The 12545-nt window shown below is 33.1% G+C and overlaps 1 protein-coding gene across 3 annotated transcripts in view; it reads right to left on the bottom strand.

The window, feature by feature from the left end:
• LOC102680362 overlaps positions 1-12545 on the bottom strand; it is a 56830-nt gene that overhangs the window by 19643 nt on the left and 24642 nt on the right. The window contains exon 1 of one of the 3 annotated variants that reach the window (XM_006607511.2): positions 9653-9875. The exons of the other annotated variants lie outside the window; for them this stretch is intronic. The gene's annotated coding sequence lies outside the window, so the exon portion shown is untranslated. Of the gene's footprint in view, positions 1-9652; positions 9876-12545 lie in introns of those variants that run through there. 3 annotated transcript variants of the gene reach the window in all.

The raw sequence follows: 12545 nt of genomic DNA, 5'->3' as shown, positions 1-12545 counted from the left end.
TTTTTTTTTTTTTTTTTTCAAGAAGAAGCTTTCTAAATAAATGCCATTGAACGTTTCCCTGTTGCACGGTCAAATGCGTACGCTGACGTTAAACCGGTTGCCTATGTACAGGCGCTTCTAGTGCAAAATTAAATCGCTCGAATGCAATCGCTTGAAAAATACATTTCAACTTCTTTCGTTGTCTCGGTGACGAGAATCGATCTCCGATAAAGATAACTCGTACATTTTTTAATAAATAATGTAATCTGTTACGTATTGTATCTGATACATACAATAAATTCAATATTAAATTATCTAAAATATATATTATGTGTGCACAATATTTATAGGTTGCACTTTAGAGAAAAAAAATAAAGAAATAATTCAAAGTTTTTTTTTTTTCTAGTAGTATAAATTCTATTTTTTATTAACATTCATTTTATTAACATTTTTCGTATTTCAGAATAAAATGGAGTTTAATGGAAAAGAATATGTGAAGAATTAAGTAGGAAATAGTCAGATTACCAGAATATTTTCGTGACCAACAGTAGATCACATTGCGACGATTCTGCATTCCGCGGCACCGTTCTACTGCAATAATTAACTCTTTAACTATGTAATTAGTTTCAGAGAGGAAAGCACGATACTTGATATCGCGCAACGCAACGAACTTCCGTACACCTCTATTAAAATAATATTTTCCAACGATCTGTGTCAAGCCTTCACAACCTTACTTTTCAAGTGTATCGAAGATCTCAGAAATTCAGATTGAAATTGCTTTCTGGCCGAAGAGCGCTAGAACGAAAGAGATATTCGAGTTAATTACTCTTTTATTTCTTCATCAAACAATACGTATAATTGTACAAAATTTACCAATAAATTTCTGGAAAATACATCGTTTATAGAATTTCAATTATATAATTTCGTAAAATTGAAAAGATTGCTTCGAATTAATTCGATAATTTGCTCTTCTTTGTTATAAATTTTGTTCTAAATTTGATGCCATTTTAATAAAATTAAAATTTTCTATTTATAGATCACGGTAATATTAACTTGATTAAAAAGTAATCCATTGTTTAGCTATGTTTTGTAAATTTACGTGAAGAGAGATAACATTTTTTCAAGATATTATCGTAATTTAAAAAATATTTGAATTTAAAATGGAAGATAAATCTAAAAGTAATGAAGTAATTTACATGTTTAATCTCTTAAAAGGAGAAATTTAAGTTAGATTAGGGAATAATAGTTGTTTTTTTTTAAAATAATTTATATATACATATTGCCACAGAAGTTTTTGTAAACGCTATAAACAAGCACTTTTTATTCAAGTAAATTATATATACATGATCATTAAATACTCAGATTAAATTATTCACAAAAGGATTTCATATTCAATCAACCATATTTATTCACAATATTCTCTTGAATCAAAACTAAAAAAAAAAAGAATATCAGTTTCTCTCAAAAAATTAATTAAATATCATTATGTTCATAATATATCATTTTCTTTCTATAACTGGTCAAACAGAGTTCTCAACTATTTATTGATGTTATTATTTAACAATGTGTTTCTATAACATCTAAAAAATTTAAAATATCTTCTAATTCTACAAAATATTAATTAAAATTCAAAAAATTAAAATTAAAAGAACAATATTACGTATTCTGTATCTGCTTCGTTCTGTACGCTTTCGATTCGAAGGGTACAAAAACGAAACAGGTTAAGGATCGTTCGAGTATAGTTCGATTTAAATGTCAAATGAAACTTGGCTGCGAGACCATCTTATCGGCTGATCCTTTAAGCAGACGTTTAAATCTTCTGCCTTCCGTATCCGCCGGCCCAATTGTTCGGCTCTTTGCCTGTTGTTAACTCTTAATCGCGTGTCTCGATTGGCCCCCGCGCCACTTTAAATCCCCCTCTGAAGAATTAAACCGTGACGCGTTCCCTTCGGGGGATTAATCCGTCGACCAGCTTTGCGAAAAACTTCAATCCCCGGGTAATCGTCCGACCACGGGCCAGGAATTCGACTTCCGGCGAATTTCTAACGAATCTTTGATCCGTCAGATCTAATGGGCGAAGTTAAAGGTGAATCCTTTTGGATCGATATCGAACGATGGAAAATGTTACTAGACAAGATTACCGACCGAGCATTCCTATCGACGTATATATACTACACAAATTGATAGTTTCGTTTGATTCTATTATAGAACGTTCGATTATAATTTACGATAACGTAATTCCAATCGATTATCGAATTTCTATTCCCTTTTATAACGGTCAAGTAAGTTGTCATTGTAATAGAAAAGGAATCTGACCTAATTTGTAGACATCCTATTATAACTTAACCTAAATAAGTCTGAATTACTCACCGAAACACTATTCAATCTCGCCAGAATATTTTTTTTTTTTTTTATGATGGAAAACTAGGCCATAACCTAAAGACGTAAGTCTACAGAAAGGATTTCGAATAATTTTTTATAGCAATAGGAAAAAAAAAAAAAGAAACATCGTATCTATTCTCGGAATGAATGAACTCAATTTTTTTTAGAGTTGAAAAAGAAGACGCACTTGTGGATACTTTTGTCGGACAATTCGCCGATTCCATCTCCCCTCCGGTCGGCGCCATTCTCTTCTGGTGCACCCGGTTTATCATAACAAAAGTTTCTCGATAAAAATTCCCCCAGGCGGCCATGCTATGCGAGAATCTCGCTACCCCGTTTTTATTTATTCACAGCGTTTCCCCTCTAATTGCGCTTTCCCTGGGTATTACGCATTCATGCCTTGAAAGACGCTCGGAATATCTTAAGATATCCCAAGATTACGCGGCGTCGGAAAACGAACGAGACGTTCGAAGATTCTGCTGGCTTTAACTTAATACTGGTGAAAGCGTATTATCGAAATGGCAGAACGGTACGCGTCTTAAGTTTGCCGATAAAAACGTGATGTGTCGTGGTAGAAATCCAATTAGACAACGCTCGATAAAAGATCTCGTACAGTTTTCCTCGTGTTTGTATATCTAGGGAAATATAACTAGAATAAATTTGATTTTTAGATAACTAATTTCTTAACAATGATATCCTAATGTTTTAATATGTTTTATTAAAAACTCGTATATTAAAAACTCTGAGAAAAATAAATAAATACAAAATATCATTTTATTGTCATATATCTATCTAGGGAAATTCTCCAAAAGAAGATATAGGGAACTCTCTAAAAGTTCCTACATATCTTTTCTTTTTTTGTATTTAATTCTATTGTGTCATTTGACAAAATATACGATCATCATTTATGCAATCGCGAATGAAATCTATTGGCAATCCAACATTCTCAGACGTTCGAGATAATCGAATAGTTCTTTAAAGGATCGGTGTATTAGGTCAACTTCAAAGCAGAATCCAAAGATAACCTCCAAAAAGTATTAAATTTGAATAAGAATGTCCGATAAAGTCGTTACGAGAAGAGAAAGAGGAGGATTTTTTAAAAGGAAGGGGCGCAGCCGAGGAAGAATCGATAATGAGGATCAATCGGAAATCGATGAAGACAAGGACGGAAGAACTGGCGTTATGTGTCGTTCTACCTGCGTGCGCCCATTGACGATACACGGCCGCCACAATGCTAAATCACCGGATACATTGCATCCGCCAAAACTTATCGTTTCCACGGCCGGAATTTCCTTCCTTCCTCTCCCAGCTACCCATAAATCGAATTAGGATCCTATAATGGCAGGCCGGTAAAACCTAACCTACAAATATAACTTCATTGTACAAAGCATTCTTATTCAACGACACATATTAAAAGAATAACACGAATTATTTTCATAAATTTTTTTCATAAATTGATCTTTTTAATCTTATCATATTCTAGAAAACAGAAAAGTGACACAAAACGAAAAAATAAATTTTTTAAAAGAATAAAAATAATTCTCTCGTTATCGCTCTCGTTGAAATGACATCGATAAATTTACAAACTTTTTTCCCTTATAAATTCATTACTTACTAACTTACTAAACAATGACGATATCAAAATGGTCCACCCGGTTATTGATCCACTTCCAAAGAAGTTAACAAAGAATATCCTGAAAAAGATTTGGTAAAAAGAATTCGCTAGATTGCCAACTATCGTTGAAATATCATTCATTCGAGAACAGGAACCTAAAATCAACCGCAGGAACTCGTTCGTTCTCACACCTTCCCGCCGTCTCGCCGCGATCGAGGTTCGATTCCCCGTCAACGGGGAAGAATACCCCTCCTCGTTCCTGGCACACGTATCTATTTACAGTGGCTCGTTTCCTTTCCACCTGCTTCTCCTCTTTCCACCACTCCTCTTACACTCCCGTTTAATCCGCTCGGTGGCGCTCCGATCGACTTTTTTTATCCACACGTCCAAACCATCCATATACGTATATACACACATACACACGAGATTCGAAGCAACGAAGTTGGCACGTCGCAACAACGGATGAGATCTAACGTAGCTGCCGCAATCGGATCGGTAATTAAACCGGATTCTACTGGCAAACTGCAAAGCTTTTCCGGTTGGACGCCCGCAAATGGATCGAGGAAAAACAAAAGAGATTCTATTCCATTATACCGTCTGTTTGATCCTGGATGCCTGTTCGCGCTACATCGATCCTGGGTCCTCCTCAGTCATCGGTCCAGCAACTTTGATAACGAAGCCTTTGATGAGATTTCCTTTTTAATTTGATGACGATTTTCTTTTCTATTTTCAGATTAAGAGATATACTTTGATGAGGTTAAAATGAGGTTACCTTCGTTAGATTATTAATATTCGGATTAATGTTATACAATAATGATTCTCTTACGCAAATTTTGTTATATAATTTTTTTAATAACATTAATAATACAGTTTCGCTTCTTCTAGTCTCACATTTTCTTGAATATTCGACAAAATGGTAAAATTTATCAATATTTAAATAACATTCATACTTTGCTTACCATTCAATATCTTGCAGTACACAACACCGTTTCTCTTATTCAACTCCTCAAGAAATAGTACACGTCTCTTCACTGTCTCAAAGTGGATCGTGAAATCTTGAAAACAGAACCTACCCCAACGATGTTACGCTTCACATGTTCAATGAACTCACGAGAACCGCTTCAAGGGGTTTAATTTCGGCCTGACTGATGTGTATGGTAACCCATCCCCACTCGGAGAAATTATACGGTTAGATATATATACAATCCATTTTGATGATATCAAGGTTTTCTTTGGCTGTCGGTAGGTGTGGCCAATTCCATTTGAAAACCGACGTCGCATCGCACGAATGGTAACATCGAGGTAATTAGCTTCTATAACTAATTACATTCACGTGGAAACTATTTTACCAGTGGTGGCATGGTAATATAGAGTCACTGAAGATCGGTTATCTTTACTGCCGTTTGAGTGACTCCCCTGATTACCATGTTCATGTAGATAGTGCCTTTCGCTGAGTGAACAAAGTGGCATCGCGTTAGCCTGCACGCTTGCAAATGACATGATTGTAACTAAAGTTCGATCCATCATTTGTCTGTATATGCGGGAATGGAATGACAGGTTTAGTTTATAACAAAGTTGAGGTTAGGTTTGACATTAATGTCAATATGTCAATAAAATTTTAATTATAAATACTTATATCTATTTGTGAAAAAAATCAATTACAGCCATAATGAATAATTAATTAATATATAATGAATAAAATTTATTTTTAACAAATTTTTATGGTATAAACAGTGTGCTTAAATTTTTTTAAACTTTATATGGATTACATTGTCTAATTATATTGCCTAATCTATCTGATATATATATCGTTATTACTATTATATTATATATTCATTTCAGATTCATCAAAGATGCAATTTCATTGGAATTTTTGAGTATTGGATTTGAGGTTCTCTTTGAAGTTCTATGCAGAGATGGAAAGATGGCACTCGCAGCAGTACAAGGGCAAAAGATCTTATCTATTTGCTTTGTGTAATTTAGTGTCGCGTTGCTAGAAGATCTAATTTGTTAGATCTTGCGTGGTACTTTTAGGTAATAAACTATTCCTTATGAATTTGCATTGGATCTACGAAAAACAACGAATCAAATTTGCATCTCTTTTCATAGTTTTCTTTCCTATCTCATATAATTCGTGTTAAAAAAGTAATGTAGATAGTTTGAAACTGAACGCTCATCGGTTGTGCGGCAGTCATAATGCCTACATGTTTCGTCAACGTGACTTGGTGCCTTCCTTTGTATTCTTCTCCCTATTCTCTCACCGATACTCTATTGTAAACGTGTGTCCATTGTAACAATGCATTTAGAATCAGAGAAAAGAATCAGAACTGTGAAATATCGCATGATATCGTTCACTTTATGTAAATTCGTCTTCTGTTGGATTACATTAAGTTGATTTATAGTCATATTTTTTTAGTAAAATTTATTTTCTATTTTTATTATAAATATTATATATATATAAGAATGTGTATAATATGTATAAGAAATATTCAGCCATTTTTACCCATTATATTTTCTTATTATATACATCGAGATCAATAAAATTAAATTAAAATTAAAAAAAATTAAATTAATTTTTCTTAAAAATTTTCCTATTAGATTTCTCGATGATTTTAAGTATTATTCTAATGATTAGTAAATTCTGTGTTCTATTTTCATCGTGTGTGTAATAATTGAAATATTATAATATTATAATTCACAATAATTAGTACAAATGTGTACACGTACTCGATTCATTCATTCTAACATATTCAATGATATTTTGTTTGACCATTCATGTTCGTTTATATGATATATGAATACTTTATAAAAATTTTTATACGGTTTATCAAGAGGAATTTTTTGAAGGATTCACAATGATCGCGCGTGCAACTAGAACCGTTTTTACAGGGCCAATCGTTTGACGTTTTGTTTCACACGCCCGTTTTTGTTGGAATTTTTTCGATCGATCGAATTCAACCAAAGAAAAAAGCTATGTGATACAGTGAAGACAAATAGACGAGATTGAGTGTATCGTTAATTAATCACATAGGAACGAATAATCAGAAGTTAAAAGTTTTCATTTTCCTTCTTGTTCCGCCAGTTTAACCTTTTAACGAATCTATATAATCCTTTTTATTCTATGCAATTGAGGGCCTAGTGCCAACTATTGACTGAACTATATAAAAAATAAATATTTTTTTTTCTCTATTTTTCTACTTTTTTTGAATGAAAATTTATAAAAATAGATAAGAAATTCTTCTAAAATTAAATCGAGTTAGAATAATTTTTATTTCTAACGAATCTATCTGATCACGTGATGCTTTTTATTTTATGCAATAGAATTGATATAAATAAGATTGCTTATTATTGGCTGTGAACTTGATCCATCTTTTTATTACTTTTTATTTAATTATTTATTATACTCATTATATATTATCTTTATACTTTTAAATAAATGGAAAATTAAATTTTTTCGTGTCCTTTCGAGATGAATAAAAATAGGTAAAGAATCCTCGAAAAATCTGAGAAAGTATCTGAGAAGTTATACCAAGTTGCACATTCCGTAGTTACAGGAAACGAGAGTAATCCAGTGTAAATAAGCAAACGAACGGATTTATTCGCGACAGATAACCCAGCCGGGATGGCCTCGTCTTAAATAATCTGAAAGCCTGAAGTCCGCCGCTCCATCGCCCTGGAACTTTCTGGGAAAGTTTCAGAACTTCGTTTATTTAAGGGGCTAGAATATCTCAAAAATTTTCCAGACAATTTAATTCAATAATGATCAACGAACTCGGCTCGTTCATCCATCGATGGAACACGTCTTCACCCGACTTGAAAATTTATTTTATTTTATCTCTAATTTAAAAAAGAAGAAATTTAAAAATTTTAATATAAATATATATATTTTTTAAATTTAGAAGATTAATATTAATGCATAATTTTATAACTTTGCAATTTATTTTTTATTTTCTATTTTTTCCCATTTTTCTATTAACACGCGTGCCTCTTTCACATATGCTTGATTTTATTAAGTAAGTTAATGGTTATTAACTGGAATCACGTCAACGTATTTTGCATAAATTTGAAAATTATTCTAATATTTATTATATTCCTCAAATTAATATTAAAAAAATATATGTTTGTAGAAATAACAAACAAGAATTTAACATAAATCAACGACAGATGAAGATTTTTATACAAAAGTTTTTTATTTAACGTTATTTTTTTTTTTTTTGTTATCAAAAAAGATGCCATTTTTTATATAGCATCTTTTGTGAATAAAAATTGTAATAATCGATGAAAATATTTTAAATTATATTTTAACTTAATATTTAATTTTCATATTTTTTAAACTATAACGCATAGTAAAAAAAAAAAGGAACCACCTTTATTATACGGTGCTCTTATAGCCTGTCAGAGTCAGGCCTGCCTGCGTGCAAACGATGACCACAAAAAACACTAGATTTCTGTCTTTCACACTCTGTGAACGCATCTTTCATCGAGTTTAAGCCAGTGATTTGCCACATCGGTAAGATCTTTGTCGAAAGTTAATAACGACTGCATTACCGATCGATAAAATTGCAGTGGAAAATAGCCGAAGATCTCTTGATTTGTCGGATAAAAAGCCTATGTAAACAGTGCTGCCATATGGCACCTACTGGCGCATTAGACCAAAGAATATCGCGATCATAGAATGATTAATCACTAGGGCGCGGCATTTAATCGAGATGAGCATCGTAGACTGGCTTTTAAAGAAAAGCATAGAACAAGTTAGATTATCTTTAGAGCTTAGGATCTTAATATTTTTCATAATTAACCTCTAAATCTAAATAAAATAATTTAATATAATTTCATAATATTCATACATAAAAACCTAATATCTAAAGAAATAAATAGTTATTCTATTCTCTTCCACATAATTTTCCATAATTAACATTCAAACTGTAAAATTTTTAAATTTATTCCATTTAATTAAAAACGAGTTAACGTTTCTCAAATAAAATTTGAAATTTGAATTTGGCGCCCATTTCTATCATGTTATCTAATAATATAAAAAATCAATGTGATGAAACTTTGCGAGCATATAATTTTTAAGCTAACAAATTCTAACAATTAAAACAATTATTCGCTATCTTATAAATTAAAAAACTTTTTAAAAAATTTAAAACTTATAGTGTTTCAAACGAGTTCAATTCTAAAGAAAAATAGAATTTTCCTTTTTTCCTTTGCATCGAAGTACAGAATTAAAGTCGTTGTTTGAACAGAAACAGTCCGAGGCTTTTCAAGGGAAATCTGAGACCAGTGATCAAGTGAGAAATTTGTGTCCGATCAATCGTCAAACCGTAAGTGTATCTTTCTCAGCTATCTTCGCTTTATTTATCCGGATCAAGTAGTTCGTCGTTTACTGTCTGACAGCGTCGCTTTGATATCGAAGTTCGGTGCGATCGTCGTTAGTTTGCACGATAAATACGACGCCGCATCGAGAGGTCTGACCAAAGGAAACTGATGCCAACTCTGCCGTGCAAATATTGGCTTTCGTGTAAATGTGCGTACAGACAACGACGACGACATCGCCTTCGTCGACGGATCAGCTCTTCTCTCTGTTTTAGCCATATATGTCTCACGTTCCGCCTTTTCCCTAAAGCCGCGGGCCAGACAAAGAGAAGAGCAAGATGTATTTATGCGAGAACAAACCTTTAAGATGGCTTCCATGTATTCAGAGAGTAACATCGGAGAATAACGATCAATTCAGATGACAAGGCCAATGTACCAAATTTCATCCATATCCAAATAGTATTTGATTCCTTTGTCTTGAAACTATTCACTTTCTTACTATTTCCATTATTTTTTAAGGTTAGCCCGCACACTTATGCGTCAAAAACTTCCATTAATACTTCACATTACACAAGAATAACCTACATAAATTATGGAAAGATCAATATAAATATAGTAATTCAAATTATATTTTCGAAGATATGATAAATAGAATACTTTTCAAAGTTAGCCTCATATACCTACCACACATGAAAACTTCTATCATACTACTTCGTGTCATAGCAGGTGACCAATCTTTCGTGTAAAATTTTCACAGACTTGATATGGACGAACTTGAACCTAACCTAACTTTCGGCCCTTCTAACCTACCAGTTCCACAATGTTAATTATTTAAAGCAAACTTAACCTGGTATATCGACCAGCTCTCAGAGAAATACGGCCAAGATCAAACTCGACTCGAAGGAGAAAATGGCGGTCGCGTGAAGATGATCTATATATACAACGCGCACTCGAAGTAACCGGCCACGTAAATTTCTTCATTATAAATTCCTGTCGCGGCCTGTTATTAGAGAAATTTATTAGCTTTCCGTAAACGCGTTATCGGTGAACTGCGATCTGCAATTAGGGGGAATTTGCATCGCAGAAGCAGCTGCCACCAGTGTATATCGTGATCGAATGCGCACGCACGTCGCGCGTTCAAGAATTCGCGTAGCGATTCGCGTACGACGGGCGAATAATACTAGTCCCTTTGCGCGTCTCGAGAATTTTTTATCTCTGCTTTTTGCCGCTGTCACGCACACCCTCTGTATCCGGTTCGTGTTGTTCCATAGTTGTACCAGGAATACAGGCGGAAACACCAATCCTCGTGGGCGTCGATAAGCCGTGTTTCAATGCGTTACAAAGGCCCTTTTCGCACGATGGAAAACCGCGTTCCCACCTTTCATCATGCTTCCTACAGGACGATTCGCACGTTACTTTTCCCAGGCCGATTGGAAAATGACATGTAGACCACTTCCTGCTTTCGAATGTATCGTCAAGCGCATCGTGAATGTATTTTAAAATGAATTTTAAGAAAAATTATTATTTTAATATTTCTGTAATTAGTTAACAGATTTTAAGATTGTAAATAAATCTTAGGGTTTCTAATTCTTATTGTTTCTTTAAAAATATTTTTCTAATTAAGTAAATTTTACGTATGTATTACGAATCTAGTGGTATTCTAGGGATTTTCTTTTATCTCATCTAATTCGTTCGAAACTTTTCGTTGGTTGATTATAACGTTCTAATAGAGAATTCTAGAGAATTTCCCGATTGTGAAAGTTTTGTATCCTTAAAATTTTCCCCCAATTAGGTTTCTATCCTGTAAAATACAAGTGCGGGAAATTGAAATCAAATACCTTGAAACGAAGTGCCGTAATTAAAATTTAATCCAATTGGTTAGGTACCAGTAATCCGACGATACCGGTTGAGGTTTAATGAATCAATTAAGCGACAACGATCGAAAAGTGTAATTTCATTGGTACAACGGTTAAACAAAGTTCCTTCTGGGTCGAGGATGAAACTCCCTACGCTATATTTGCCTCGCATCTCAGGTGAAACTGGTGTTATTACTTGGTCTCCGATGTTATTGTAGGGATTCACGCGAAAACGTAGAGAGAAAGAGAGAGAGAGAGACAGAGCTCGTATTGTTATAGGAAAAACATGCTTGCTCTCCTATACTGTCTCTTTGTTATTCCAGATCTTCTTTCTCTTCTGATTTTTCCTTCGAGAAAACTCAATCTCGCGTAAACCATATTGTACAGCTTTGTTAACAAAGATTCTACATCGTATTCAATTTAAATGTTCAATCGTTGTTATTTTTTCGTACCGAAGAAAATTTTTCAAAATTTTCGAAAGATACTTTTGTAACGTAATGTAAAGGATTTAAAACAAAAAAAAAAAAAATTTTACAAGATGAACATGACAGGAACTAGGATGAGGAGGAAATTAAAGGATAAAAGAAGCGTGCTCATCTTTTGTCGTGTAATATTTTCCGATAAGTAGCGGAAGCATTGAAAGTAAATGTTCGGGAAATGCGGAGGCGAAAAACGGTGATAAGCGGGGCATGCATCGAGTATCCTAAATCTATCCTGCAAAATCCATCAATGTATAACACTTTACTCTTGGTGATCGAAGTATAGTATATATATATATATAGAGAGAGAGAGATAGAATAAAAATATTTAAATAAAGATAAAAAAAATTATATATGCTTAACGTAAAATATTTTATTTTTTCAATGATGGAATAATAAAATAAAATAAAAATATTTAAATAAAAACAAGGCAAATTATTTGTTATTATTATAATATTATTACAATATTATTTATTGAATTAAAGTTGAAATGGAAGAAGGAAAAAATGATAGTAATAATAAGATTGGAAATAATTCAAAACGTAACAAAGTTATCACCATCTCTTTGTATTAAATTTCTAAAAATATCCAACACTAAAAATATTCCACAAATGTAAAGAAGAAAAATGGATTTCCCTCGTTTCTTTGGTTATTCACGTTTTAAGAGGATACGAGATACGCGCGAGAAAAGTAACAGCGTAGTAATATCTTTCTGGAAGATATACGACAGATCTGATACACCGTGGCCAATATACCCAGGAGAAACTTGGATCATGGGAAGAAAATGATTTTCCCTAGGGATTTTCGCAGTTGGATTCACGTGACCCGGCTAATCGACGGAGCGCGCACGCCCGCTATTTGAATTATCGAGAGGAGAAAGAGAAAAAGAAAAAAAAAAAGAAAAAGGAGAGGAAAAAA

This window comes from Apis dorsata, unplaced genomic scaffold, assembly GCF_000469605.1.
Source record: "Apis dorsata unplaced genomic scaffold, Apis dorsata 1.3 scaffold_5, whole genome shotgun sequence".
NCBI classification, from domain to species: Eukaryota; Metazoa; Arthropoda; class Insecta; order Hymenoptera; family Apidae; genus Apis; species Apis dorsata.
Note: the sequence above shows the minus strand (reverse complement) of the source record. Positions and strands in the feature narration are given on the sequence as shown.